Source organism: Hirundo rustica, chromosome 8 (assembly GCF_015227805.2).
Source record: "Hirundo rustica isolate bHirRus1 chromosome 8, bHirRus1.pri.v3, whole genome shotgun sequence".
Classification (NCBI taxonomy): Eukaryota; Metazoa; Chordata; class Aves; order Passeriformes; family Hirundinidae; genus Hirundo; species Hirundo rustica.
Window position 1 is genome coordinate 11,235,284 of NC_053457.1, and position 14,803 is coordinate 11,250,086.

At 40.5% G+C, this 14,803-nt stretch overlaps 1 protein-coding gene across 3 annotated transcripts in view; it reads left to right on the forward strand.

Annotated features, from left to right (window-relative positions):
* The window catches only part of RASGEF1A (RasGEF domain family member 1A), a 155,703-nt gene that overhangs the window by 45,691 nt on the left and 95,209 nt on the right, over positions 1-14,803 (forward strand). The window contains exon 1 of one of the 3 annotated variants that reach the window (XM_040071128.2): positions 11,846-11,936. The exons of the other annotated variants lie outside the window; for them this stretch is intronic. The gene's annotated coding sequence lies outside the window, so the exon portion shown is untranslated. Of the gene's footprint in view, positions 1-11,845; positions 11,937-14,803 lie in introns of those variants that run through there. 3 annotated transcript variants of the gene reach the window in all.

Below are 14,803 nucleotides of genomic sequence, written 5' to 3' on the forward strand. Positions count from 1 at the left end.
GAAAGCACCTAACCTCTCCCAGCTGAGAAAAAAATGACACCACATTTTCCCTGAGAGCAGTGTTCTGGCGCTCCAGTTCATTGAATTATTTCAGTGAACTTTTTCCTTAAATATTTAATCACAAAGTTCAGAATCCAGACTCTTTAAAATTCAGAACCATTTGTTTAAAAATAATCACACTGCTGATTAGATGTGGACAGAATTTGCAGTCGCTGACAAATTTGCACATCTGATACTTCCAACATTTTGCTTAGGGAAAAAAAAAAAAAAAAAAAACACCAGAAAAAGTTGGTGAGCGAAGAGACCTAATTGCCTGCACAGCAGTCTCATTTTGTCTGCATCCCAGAGTGGCAAACTGAGAGTTGGATGTACCATGTACGCCACAAGAGAGTAACCATAACTTCAGAATTCAATGGCAGAGAATGGGGTCAACACATTTTGGGGGTAAAAACTGCTTACGGTGCAGAGCAGTGAGCAGCCATGATGACTTGCCAGATTTGATCCTGCTTGCTCTAACACATTCCCCATATCAGCACTTATTATTAATCAAATGTTATAGGAAGCTGCCTGCAACAGCATTCTGCAACCGTATGATTAATTAACCAGTAGGTTTTAAAGGGGAAACGAGTCACTTTTTCAGAGCCAAGGGCCTCTAGATTAAAAACTTGTAAGTACAAATGTAGGACTGCAGCATGTCAGCTTCTCAGCTGATTTTGTCTATCTCGAGTGGCAGAGGTGCATGTCAGGCAAATTAAATGTTCTCTCCCTTCACATCCAGGAGTATGGTAGAGAAGCAGCACTACATGGTGCTGAATTACCTCTCAAGTGTCAAACAATGATAATGCCTGGCTTTCTGCAAAGCACAGGCTCTCCAGCGAGAAGATAGAACCCAAACTTGATAGCTACTAGCAAATGTCTGTAATTCAGACAAAGCTTTTAACTAAATTGTTACAATGTAGGCTGGTGATAAGTGTTAGCCCATTCTGAGTCAGTATCATTGATGACTTGTTTGACATTAATGACAATTCTCTCTCCCTGACATCTGCATAAAAACCAAATAAGCATTTGACCTTAATATATTTCTGAATAGCCACATCTTACTGGAGAAAAAAATTATTAACTGGGATATATACTTTACAATTTGAGCAACACACATACATATTCCAAAAGCACTTCTTATTGATGAAGAAAAAAATAGTATGCCATGTACTTTTAACAATTAACCATTCTAGTTCCACAAGTCAATCACATATCGAGCTTCACAAAAAATAATATGCCACAAAATGAGAGGGGCTTTTTTCAGCAAATGTTTTTGTTACATTCACAAATGGGAGGTCTTAGTTTCTAGATTGGCAAGTTCATCAATGCAGAAGAAGACACAACTCCTGGGGCTCTTTCATTCCAGCAGAAAGTGGGAATATTAAGGGCACACGGCTTGTTCCCAAAGCAAGGATTACCTTCCACAGATTTAGCAGCCATTGTCTAACCCCCACCACAGCATTATCATGTCTCCTATGCAGCATCTGACAAGCACAAGAGCCACACTCAAGTCACAGCTCATAAGCCACAGGTTATCATTATCCATAATGTAAAAACCCATTATTATAATTTACGGAACTGCGTGCACTGGACTGCTAAATTTGGTACGTGTGCAATTCCTGTCTGTCAAACACTCTCCAAGAAGTGTCTCAGTATCCCTGCTACAGATAATACCTTCTTTCCCATCTTTTAATTTTTCTTACCCCATTTCATTCATCCCTGTAGTAAATCACCCCTTAAAGATTTTAATGTGCGTACACCAACATTTGGCCAAGCCCAGTGCTTAGGGTTTCCAGGACTAGTTTGCCTGCATCTAATACTAGAGTATTTCTCCAGGAGAAGGGAAAAAACCCAGAAAAACCCCTCAGTAACCATATTGAGATCCCCATTTGTGAAAGTAACCAAAAGCATTCATTTTGGCAGGTAGCCTCTGCTCCAGAAAATGGAATCAGTCTCGTTGTGCACAATCTGAATGTTAGCAGCCTTTCTACACCTGGGCAATACCTAACACTGTAACCAGCCTCACTGACCTTGCTGACAGTGTCACACTGATTGCTCAAGGCACTTGAAAAATCAAACCAATTAAGATTTGGAGCCAATAAGAACTCAAAATTATTATTACTAGTAGTAGTAGTAGTAGTAATAATAATAATAATTTAGGACTACTTTTTTGGTCACATGGAAACACATCCAAAGTCTCAGAAACCTTTCCTTGCCAGACAGTCAAAATCCCTTTCCCCTCTTCTTTGTTTAAAAGAAACATATTTTCAAATGTTATTGTGACCCTTGGACCATAGCAGTACATCATATGATATGTCAGGAAGGACATCAGTTACTGCAATGTGCCCCTGAATATATTTCATCTCTCATTTTCTAATAAAAACTAATGACATAGATATGTATATATAGATTATATTTTCATGGTTCAAGTTTTTTTATTTTGCATCTACATAAAAGGATTCAGCAATGAAAAACTGACAATATTGGTGCTGTCTAACCCTTGATTAGAAAGCTAGTTCTATTAATAGTTCATTTTCAAAGGCAGGAAAGAAACCAGAACCCCAAAACGCCAAAGAGAAACACAACATGCTAAAAGTTTTCCTTTTTGTCCATTAATTTTCCACAGGTGTGGTATTTTTGTACCCACTCCAAAGATCCCTTAGCTTCACATTACCATTAGTGTGTGCTTGGGGGTCAAGATAGGGGTGTTTAGGACAGCACAAAGTTGCAGGAGCAGAGCTTTTAGGGGATGGTTTTTACAGAGACTGATTAGCACGGGCTCTTCCAAGCCCTGCCCAGGCAGCCAAGGCAGTTAGTATAGTTCCTTTCAAATAATTAAAATAGAGACACAACGATACACGCAAACCTGAACACAGTAACACCTAGCGTGACGCTGCCTGAAAAAACACCCCAAACCCATATACTTAAGTCCCACCTTCCATCCAATATGCCCCCAGCTGGTTGCCAGGCAACCAAAGAAATATCGTAGTGCCTGTGAATGAGGCACGGGTAAAGAAAACACAAACGTTCGAAAGAGACGTTCCTTTCCCTGAAGGGTTCCTTGGTCTCAGGTGGCCCGAGCTCCAGCTGCGTCCAGGTGGTGCTGGGCAGGGGACAGCACCGGCACGCAGCAGCCCACAGGCCAGAGCCCCCAGCAGTGCTGCTGCAAATGCTCTACGAGGAGCTCACGAGCAGACAGCATGGATCAGGCAGCTCGGTTCACCAATGTGACCAAGCCACCGAGCACGACTAAGGGGTGCGGCAGTGATTTAGAGGAAAAGAGCAACCACAGGAAGTCAGATACAATCTGGTTGCTTTCGCTCCAGCAACCAGCACTTTCTTGGAAACCTCTGCTCTGGAAGGGGATAAATGTTGTGAAAAGGAGTGCTGGTGGACTTGGAACACTACAGCAGGATCTGTGTTATGCCCAGCAACTAATGTCGCATGGGTACTACACACGTACATGTGCACATCGCCTATTTTCACCAAAGGAAATTCTCCACTCTGGAAAAGACTCTGCCTGCCAATCTATTAAGTGTTGACAGTTCAGAACTGAATTTCAGCATGCAGGTAGAAAGGATACCACAGCACAGCAAGCTGAAAATGTGGCTCCTGACAGAGACACATGGGAGAGAAAATGGCACTGAGAGCAGGATACCAGCTTGTCATCACTGCCATGATGGGAGGGGGACACAGAGGCAGAGAAAACTTCTTGCCTCTCTCCTGTAACAGGAAGCTCTGCAGTCAAGTTATTATTCCATGATGTCCATCACATAAATATAACACCTTGGAATAGCACGGTTTACCACAAAAGAGTAGAAACATTATTTGGAAGAGACTGCTGGCAGTCATCAAATCCAACCTCCTGGTCAACTTGGGGCTGCAGATTAATCAGCCACAGCTCTGAGGCTTGCATACTTCCAGGGATGGAGACTCCAGAGCCCCAGCAGGCAGCCTCTTCTCGTGCTGACCCATCCATGCAAGGAAGAAACACAGCTGTTAAAGCCTTCCAGAAGGGGACTGCATGGCACCGTGCTGGGGTTAAACCAGACATACAGAATGACAGCCCTGGTGTCCTATTGCTCACCTCCAGAGACACTGATTTCCCTTCATTTGATATAATGTTGTTACTATATAATCCTTTATAGCTGGTGAATTAAAAACGTTGACTTACAAAAAATCTCTCCCTTGACAGCAATACTTCTAGAAAATGACACTATTTATTATAAATAAGGTATTTAAGAATATCACTTAAGAATTATTCTTAAATACCTTAAGAATAAATTCTTAAGGTATTTAAGAATATCACTGGATATTAAGCCAATTAAGAATTGGCTTAATATCCAGTTAGACTGAAGAGAGCTTTATTTTCATCTCTTAGTCACCTTTTCCTACAAATATGTTGAGTCCGAGGATGAATTCTCATAATATAGAACTCAAATAAGCATTTCTGTAAGTAAGGTGAAAATGGTTTTACATTTTGAAACAAGCCAGGCAAAATCAGTTATTTACAAATCATGTTTTTAGGCACAGGAAAGTGAAAGCCTGTGGGTTTAATCTGTGAAATTCTGCACACTTGGACATGCACCTCACATAGTAAAATAACCCTGCAGAGCAGCAATTTTGATTTGAAAACGTCCATCCACTGCTCTTAACACACAGGTGAAAAAGAGAGAGAGAGGAATGATATATTTACCACTCAATGGTCAGTGCTTCAAGGACTTGTTTCATTCCTGGGCATGAGAGAAACAGAATAAAGAAATTAATTACTACATAGAATTCCCTGCGTTGATCTTCACCTTCAGACTTGCATTCTTTTTGTCTGTTATGCGACTCCATTCAGTGCGGCATCAGCTGGACATTTTCATGGACTCATTCCCTAAAGAGCTACAAAATTATTACAGTCCCTTATAAATCATCCATGAGCAGCACAGGGCTCACACAGTCTGTGAGGAATTGCATTCCGATCTTTCAAACCCAAGACTAGCAGACCTCTACAGATACCTTCATCTAAAACTCAGCTCCGTGAAGATCTAACCAATCGTCCATATTGCACCCTTGTCCACCCAAAAAAAAGGGAAAACTGTAGCAATTTTTCTTTTAATAATAAAAATATTTAGAGTCCATAGATGTTAAATACATATAGATCCCAGCAAATCCATTGGTTTGGGGCCTACTTTGGGGCTTTTTTGGTCTTGGGGGGTTTTCCCCCTTAAAAGAAATCATGGCACTATAGGAGAATAAACTGCAGATTTTTCCAGGAGGTTAGAATCACATCATGAGTACAGAAGATTATGTGCAAAGATAATTACTTCCCATAGACAAAACCCTTTGCATGATTTCCTTAAAACATGGTGTGGTAAGTGCTTAACACCTGTTAGTTGCACATCAGTTCTACCAGAAATACCTACAACTGCTTTGCTTAACCACTAATTAGCCTGACAAAAGGCACTGTTGCCCCAGCCTTGCTACTCTGTATTCCAGTGATTTGTCATACCAGATGCTAATATCCAACATATATTTCCCATATTAATGTCTCTACCTAACACCTACAACTACTACATGGAAAATGTCCTTTTCCCCAGGCATAATAGGTTTCCTGACAGCATTACTTGCCAATTCCTCTCTTTTCAGAGACTCCACTGGGATTATTAAAAATATGTGGCATTACCACCAGGCTCAAAACGATTTCAAGGGACTGGTTTAACCAAGGCTGAAGTGCACCCAAAGAACAGCAAGTAATTGTGAAGGGTCTAGAGAACAAAACTCATGAGGAGGAGCTGAAGAAAGTGGGGAGGGTTTAGTCCAGAGGAAAGGAAGCTCAGAAGATCTTCTAGCTCCCTACAAATACCTGAAAGGAGGTGGTGGCGAGGGTGGGGGGTCGTTGGTCTCTCCTCCCAGATAACAGGCCACAGGACAAGAGTTGCGTCAGAGGAGGTTTAGGTTATATATTAGGAAAAATTTCTTCTTGGAGAGATTTATGAAGCTCTGGAACAGGCTGCCCAGGGAAGGGGCTGAGTCACCATGTGTAGCTGTGACACTCTGGGATACGGTTTAGAGGTGGACTCGGCAGTGCTGGGTTAACAGCTGGCCTCCATGATCTCAAAGGCCTTTTCTAAGCTAAAGGATCCTATGACATCAACAGCACATTCATCCTCAAATCAGAGCACACATTCCAACTGAGGACATTGCCACCCCAAGCCCATCAGTCTTCAGTCTAGCCAGCTTCCAACACAGGCAGCAGCTTCTGCTTCCAGAACGGAATAAATGACTAAAATAAAAGGGCCTGCGCCTGTTATACACTCATGAGATATAAAAAATACTTGTTAATTTCCTAATCATTTCCCAAATAATTTTCACTGAGAAATGCTTCCTGCCACAACTGCAACATCTCTCAGCATGCACCACAAATAGCCTACACCGGGTTTTGAGCCTCCCCCCTGGAGCAAGCCTGCAGTCAATTTTCACCCTCATCTGGAAGGATCCCCTCCTCAGCCCTGTTATCAGTCTATTCTACTGCCAACAGCACATTTCAAGGTAATCTACACAAGAGAAAAGTAATTTGCCGTGCACGCTGACTGACATTTAGCTCTCACCACACAGGCAAGAAAATCATCAAGGCAAAAAACATGTCTGATGTAGAATAGATAAAATAAAGCACGTCAAGAGAAGAATAAATTGTATGACAAAATGTTGAGAAAGACAGACACGTTTTTTCTTTCTAAGACATCTGCAAAGGAAACCTGGTATCAACTGAATCAGACTTCTTAGGTCAGGAAATAATAAGGAAATGAACTTATAAATAGCAGAGTGCTCTCAATGTACCCGAATTGTCCATGTGCTAAACAAGCCTAGAAAGCCTCGTTTGTTTTTTGTTAACACCACACAGAGCTAGAAGTCTGAAAGGAATAGTAAGAAGAGAGCTCTCCTCCAGAGACTGCTTTGCAGAATAACTTGCATTTAGTATTTACCTAATAAAAGAGGTGTGCCAGTTAGTAACACGACCAAGGAGAGGGTTTATACATAAGAAATAACTTCCAGAACGGCATCACGCGTTTCAGGACTGTGTTGTTTGTTCTGACAGGAAAGACCTTTATTCAGAAGGACAGAGGCATGTTTAATTACATCTTGACAACTTTTGCTTGTGTTCTTCCAGGAATTTGTTGGCTAATTCATAATAAAAAAAAGGTTATTATTTTACTTAGCAAGAAAAACAAACAATTTCCCTCACATAACACAAACAGCAAGAAGAGTTCCCTCTTCCGTAAGGAACCGCAATTCCGTATCCAGCAGTGGCCGAATCATACAAACAGATTGCCAAATGTGTTTGGGGATTCCCAAGAGCGGAGCCCACCAATCTGCAATGAATCACTGGGGAACTAGTGAGAGTAGGAGCAAGGGCCACTTCTTCAAAGTGTGAGACAGCCCTTCTTTCAAAGAGCAAGCAATGGGTAGGGAAATAGTTCATGAGTCCAAGAAAACCATTATGTGCTATAAATCTTCTTAAAAACTAAAGCAAATATCTGTCTTCTTAAATAAGTCTACCTTGAAAGAAGAGAAGCAAAACTAACCTAGAGTTTATAAGGTCTTTTAAAACCTACAGAGCAGTAACATTTTAAATCCTACTAATCTGGTATTTATACCAGTATAAATAGCTTCCACATCCCTGTTCATGCACAGGCATGATTCATTTTACTTCTTGTACTCCCCCTTCTTTTTTCCTCTCCCTACAGGCATCTACTTTATTTCTAAGCGTAAGTGTAAAGGAATGAGAAAAAAGCCTGCGAAAATTTAGAACTAAAATACTAGTTATGCAACAGAAAATGCAAACAAAAGGTGGAAAAATCGCAGGATAAGAATAAAACTGTAGGCTTTGATCTAGGTCAGAATTCAATCCTGCAAGAGTATTGCAAAGGCTGAGGACTATAAAACAGTAGCACATTATTTGTAGGATTGGTAAGAGCTGCTTCCAATATACGTGTTCTACTCAATTTCTTAAAGCGTGAGTTCTGCAAAGCACTTGAACATGCAATTAACAGTAAGTATATGCTTAAGTCACACTGATTTTAAAGCAGTTTAGACACCGAGTATTTGCAGGATCAGAATCAGAGGTGTCAGAGCCTGACTGTCAGCTGACTGCACTTTTTCAAGTGAGGCACTACATACTTCAGATGAAGATCTGCATTTCACTCTTCAGTTTTGAACCACTGCTTCAAGAATAGCTTCTGTTATTTTTTTTTTTTGTACCAAAGGCCACCCATGTGCTTAGAAAGATATGCCTCATGTATTCTTCTCTCACCCTTCCATTGAGTAAATTCAGGAAAACCTGTGTCCAAGCATAATTAAGGCTTGACCAACACATTAAGGAAAATAAGTGACTAAGACCTTATTCTAACAAGTTGTAAAATACTAGAATTCCCAAAGGACAAAACGTAATTTTGCGTTCATTTTATTTTGGGATTGGTAAAAAACATTTATTGTGGTTCTGATTAGGGGATCTGTGGTGGCTTTTTTACATTTTTCTATCAATATTACCACTTTTTAGAACACTTTGGTACAGACTGCATCTGTAGTACTGCTAACATACGTGCTGCTGTTTAATACAGAGAAATTAAGGAAATCATAGACCACAAAGTGGAAATTACAGAGTATAATATAAATTTTTCCAGACATATATTAATATAAACTTATGTAATGTAAATGTATGGTATTTGAAGGGAGGGAGGAAGGAATAGAAAGAGGAAGAGAGAGGGAGGGAAAGAGAGGGAGGGAAAGAGAGGGAGGGAAAGAGAGGGAGGGAAAGAGAGGGAGGGAAAGAGAGGGAGGGAAAGAGAGGGAGGGAAAGAGAGGGAGGGAAAGAGAGGGAGGGAAAGAGAGGGAGGGAAAGAGAGGGAGGGAAAGAGAGGGAGGGAGAGAGAGGGAGGGAGAGAGAGGGAGGGAAAGAGAGGGAGGGAGAGAGAAAGAGAGAGAGAAAGAGAGAGAGAGAGAGAAAGAGAGAGAAAGAGGGCATATGCACATAACTGGATTTCTACTAGTGTTACAACTGAAGAGATTTATTACAGGACATAGAGAATAAGGGACAAATAATACCCTTGCAAATTTGTTAGGGAAATCACTCCAGTCACAGAACTGAGAGAAGGGGTGAAAAAGAACCAGAATACATGGGGTATATATTTTTCAGGTCTCTTGCACCAGGACAAACTGTACCTGAAATAAACCTCTAAAAGTTGCTAGTCTTGCCAAACATTTGTTCCCAGGCATCTCATTAGCTTTCAAGACATGCTGTCAGTACCCTCGCTGAGAGCACTATCAGTGGAGGCTGCAATGCCAAGCCAAGGTTCTGGGTTAAGTGGCTGTTGAAGGGAAGTTATTAATAGAGCACTCATGCTGTATATTATCACTGCCATATCAATTACATCACTCGGATGTCACAAAAAGCAGGGCAAGCTGAGATATCCTAACCTGTACCAAGTCCAGAATCTGCTCCTACTTTTATCACTTCAGAGAGATCATGCTGAATGCTGAGCTTCCCCAGCTGTGCCACACATTTGAATCTTTGCAGAGAGAATCAATTTACATCCCAAAAGCACAAAAATGTGCTGCCTTTAATACTTGTGGTTTCTGCATGGCGTTACTGTTGTCAGCATTACTGCAGCACGAAAAACAAGGAAAGGCTTCCTTACTGCTGAAGAACTGCTGCATAGTTAATCCGTGATGAAGTGAAAGCCCCCAGCCAGCCAGGGGAATTGCTCTGTCCTGGGAGAGCCTAAGGAACAAGGACAATCTCCCCTTGCAAAGCCCAGGAAGAAGGGATGGTGTGGCAGCGGGAGGTGCTGGGAGGATTTGGACAGCTCTGGTTTAAGGCGGTCACAGCAGATGGCGATTTTCCAACAGGGGCCGCTGCAGCCTGCGGTACAGCCCAGAAAATTGGAGGTGGACGGGCAAAATCTGGGGATTTCTGCATGGTGCCCACCATAGTGTGTTCTCAGGAACAGAGCTGTGCCACCTGGGCTTTCTGCAGCAGGCATGCCTCACTAGTCAGGGGCTCCAAGAGGAAATTCAAGGTTTCTTAGTCTCTGCAGAGGACTGCCTCAATGCAGCGACTCCCTGCGTGACAACCTTGCACTGTCCTCTGCCATCTACATACGGCAACGTTGAATAAATATGCCCTGAGTGCTACATTTACCCTGGTTTTGGGGTTTTTTTTAAGATATATTTATTCCTTAGCTTTCCAGGCAATATGGATTTTTACTGATGTGTAAAGCTCCTATATGTTAATTATCATCCAGAAAGGTAATTTTAAATCCTACTATATTAGTAGTCATTCCCAGGTGGGTAATCATGACTAAATGTGAACATTCAGAAACATTTTCGATGACTCCTGCAAAAAGTAAATCCAGTACAAATGCAGCTAATATGTTCACAGTTAAATGCACATCACTAATAGAAAAAAAAAAAGAGACAATTCTGTAAAATGCAGATGAATGAACAGTACAGCCACATATATTCACTCTCTTCAGACACATTGAAGCTCATTCTGTCACAGCAAGTGGCACATCCTTCTCATTTAGTCAAAGCCATAGCTGTATTTTCTGATGCAGTGCTTGTGTAGAGCAGAGTCCTGCTCTTTCCAGCATAACAGAAACTTATATGGGGCTGATACTGACTTGACTGAGGTGGTCCCCAGTGGAAACGCAATAAAACCAGATTTTAACTGAAAATGCAGGAAAGGAGCCTTTGTAATCAGTGAAGACATTCCCTAAACACAATGGGTGGAAATCCTTGCTTCCCCTGCTCCCCAGTATCTGAGCACAGATGTGGTAGCTGGGGAGAGCGAGCACAGCCGAGGCCCCGTTTCCTCTCCACATGTTCCTTCCTCCAAAGGACAATGACAGGCATATCAGCGAGCCAGGTTACGGTGGCAGAGCACGCAGAAAACCCATTCCCTGGAGCAGAGATAGGAAGAACACCCCAATCCAGGACTGCACTGCCGCTGCAGTGAAGAGCCCCAGCCCAGCTGCAGCCAGGCTTCCACGGAGCGCGTCTGGGCGTGCGCCAGCACTGCCACAGGGGCTCGGAGAAAAACAGCTACATGGAGGCCTCTTTGCGTATTGTACAGCAAACAACATTGATCTGAGAGAAAGGCAGTCAGGATGTGCTCTTTTCTGGGTTCCCTCCCACTGTTTCCACTGTGCAAAGGAAGTATTTTAGTGCAGAATGTTGCAGGTTATCTTACTGCAGTGTTTTGGGGCTTGGGATGAGGGGCGGGAATATCTTTTGATTGATATTAACTATCTCACCAAACACTCTAATTTCAAGCAACATGTGAAATGAGATTAAGTGCACTCTACACAGAAATTTTCTCCGAGATTTTTTTGACTTTCTGTTCAACAATTTACACCAAATTAAAACTGCTTTGAATGGAAACAGTGATACTAAACAGTAGTGAGACAAAAGTGAATCACTAAAGTGAACATGGTCAACGTTCTAAAACTGCACCTTACATGCTCTTAATTTTAAAACACAGTCCAAGTTTATTAAAACACTGTTAAATCCTCTTTTGCACTTCAAAATATCACTTGGTAATAACACTTGGTAAGTGAGACACGGACACCATCTTTGGAATCCTATTCATCAGTCAGTAAACAAAGTCATTCAGCAAACTCTAAGATATGAAACTGGAATAGTCAGTGGTTATTGGACATTTTTCCTTAACCTGACTGGAGAGAATTCATTGAGAAAAGTATCCATAACTTTGACACTCCCACTCTTACTTTGTAGGACAAAGTTAGAAATGAAATCGGAGAAAAAAATGGAATAAACTGGGAAATAAGCAAACCTATTTGTCAAGTCTTCGATGCACGTGCAGAATGTGCAACAGAAATACTTCTACACAGGTCTGTTTCATGAAAGCATGCATATCAAGATGTCTTTCTAAAGTTTCATTAATGGTTCATTATTAATTTGATTAATGGACAGCTAAATCATGCCCAGGAGGATTTCATTTGCTTGCCTGATCAGGGCCTTTTTTTAACCTACTCACAGAAGTGTATATAATACCCTGCAATCTCAAAAGACTGGGGTTGTTCTACATCAACTATTTCAACTAAATGAAACATTTTATAGAATTTTTGGAGTTGCTTAGGGTTGGATTGGGTAGCAATTTCTAATATAGGGAATGGGGTAGAATCTGAAGAATAGCGTAGAGAGGCAAGGATCTGAAGATGAATGCCTGAAGGCACACCAGCTACCCCCTGGATTTTGGTCTTCTAATTTATTGTTTTGCTAATTATTTTGTTACTAGAGGACAAACTTTGAAATTCTAAATAAGAGAAACCCTACCTTTAAACAATTTATCAATATACATTGAAAGCTTAAGAGACTGTACTGTTATCTGGGCCATTTTGTTAGAAATACTTGTGAACGCCTTCTTTTTTCCCTGATTAAGGTTAAAAAGGCAAGTTTCTCAGGAAATGAAGTTATATGCTGACTGTTCTTGGCACCAAAACTCTGTCAGTGTTTCCAAGGGGTTAAATTTGAAGATGAGTGATTTTGAAGCTAAATGTATGCCTTGCACATGAAAACATTAATTATGATTTCTCAAATGAATACAGAAAATGCCATACATCTTTTAAAGAACCATATGCTTCTGCTTTTAAAATGAAAACAAATTAAAATATCCACAGGAGCTTTTATAGTGATTAAAATCTGTCAACCAACAGAGCTAAGTAAGTTAATTAGCACCAAAGAAGCCTCAAGTGATCTGCAGTTTTAGTCACAATTCCTTTGTCTTAAATGAAGATGACTAAGGTTACTTTATATGTGGAAAAGATTTATGTAGCATGGTACAAGAGACGAAGGACAATCTTGGAATGATTTTCTCCTAATTTCTTTTCTACTGTATTTCCTGTGCTTGTCTGGCTCAGAGCTATCAGATAATAGCAGACATTTTGCAATCATCACTTTACCAAATGCAAATGTCCACAGGGTTACTATTTAATCAATGTCAAAAGGAAAGATCTGAGAGTTAAATTCCCAATCATAGACAAATTTTAAACGAACACAAAAAAAAGTGCCCTTTTTGGTACCTTTTGGGCCTCAAACTGTTTGAAGCTCTTCATACCACTTTAAAACTATCTTCTAAAATAGTATTACAATTTTTCCCCCCAAAACTAACAAGCTTTACTTAAAATAAACCCTTAACATTTGCTAGGTGGTCTCTGACTGACCAAAGAACATATGCACAACACCCATTGCATCCAGTGATAATATTACCAACAAGGAAAATAATTTTTATTTTACTACTGCAAATAGGTCTGCAAAAATACTGAAAAATATTTTCTATGAATACTAGTAGAAACTTTAAATTGATCTCCATTGTATGTATGAGCATCTGTGTTTATTTTCTCTGAAGAGTCTATTTACTGGCAGCATTTCTAAATGAATAAAGTTACTGGCAGCACAATTCACGTAAACAGAATTCACTTCTTGCAAGCATTTACACCAAACCAAATTGAGCAAGGAGCTCTTCCAGTGAAGTAACAAAAATAATAAATGTAAAGCAATAAACCTTATTGGAAGTTAGTAAAACACCTCCTATGTCAAAACAGGGTCTAGGAGAGAACAGTTCTCCCATACCAAATATTCACAATTGCTTCTTAATGATCTGATGAAATTATTTGATAAATTCTCTGTGAAATACATTTGGGAAAAATTTCATCCATCAGTGATAGTTTGAAGACATGAAAAAAGAGAAGAAATCAGCCAAATAATTATTACCAAATTACAAATAAAGAATGAATTTAGACAAGCACCTCAAATGACCAGTGGGTACCAATAAAGAAAATTAATAACAGTTATAGTAACACAGTTTCTGTGCACTCTAAAGGTGCAGAGAACCAAATGGTTTCTTTGCTCACAGATCTTGATTTCTTCTTGCAGTTAAAAAAAAAAAAAAAAAAAGTGTTTTCAACTGCACCTTCCACCCACCCCAGAAACAGGGGTGAAAGTGCCACTGCAGCCCAGTGCCCTCTGAGCTGAAGTAGGCAAGGATGGAACCATCAGAGCTCCAGCCAGGCATGCTCAAGTGTCTCACTTAATACCAGGTTCTGCAGGCTGATATCCTCATCTCACACAAGAATCAAAAGATTTTGGCCAACTGTCATGTAAAATTTCAACAATTTTTGTAATTTTTCCTGCCTCCAAAATCCATCAGGAACCTACTTCACCACCTTGACACAAAGCCCGTTTTGCTTAACAGAATGCTATTATACCATCACACCCCAATCGGTAGAACAAGCTGTTGCTTCACTCACATTACTATAACAACATGAGGGAATAACGTTTTTCTAATTTTACCAGTACCATTAAACTCCTCTGCAGGGCTGCTTTTGCATTTATACAAGAACACCTTCTCTTTTATTGCAAGTCAAGTGTTATCTGAGCAGTGTAACACCTCATCGTTCAGATGGAGGATCAAAGATAAGAGCAAGATTCTTGATTATCAAACCCAGTCAGGACAATTGCAGTCTCACAATTATGTCATTAAATGTGTGGGGGAAAGTGACAAACTTACTACTTGAGTAACTCCTATGCATTTCTGACGGCACATTGGTTTTCAGCAAGAAATCCTCAACAGCCCTTAGTGAGAAAGGCTTCATCTTCACTGAATGATCTAAAGCTGGGGAGCTCTGAGACACTTCCAGAATCCTCACTGTGTTGTAAACTGGGTGAGTCTTGCTCTCTTCATGGGCTACTATGAATA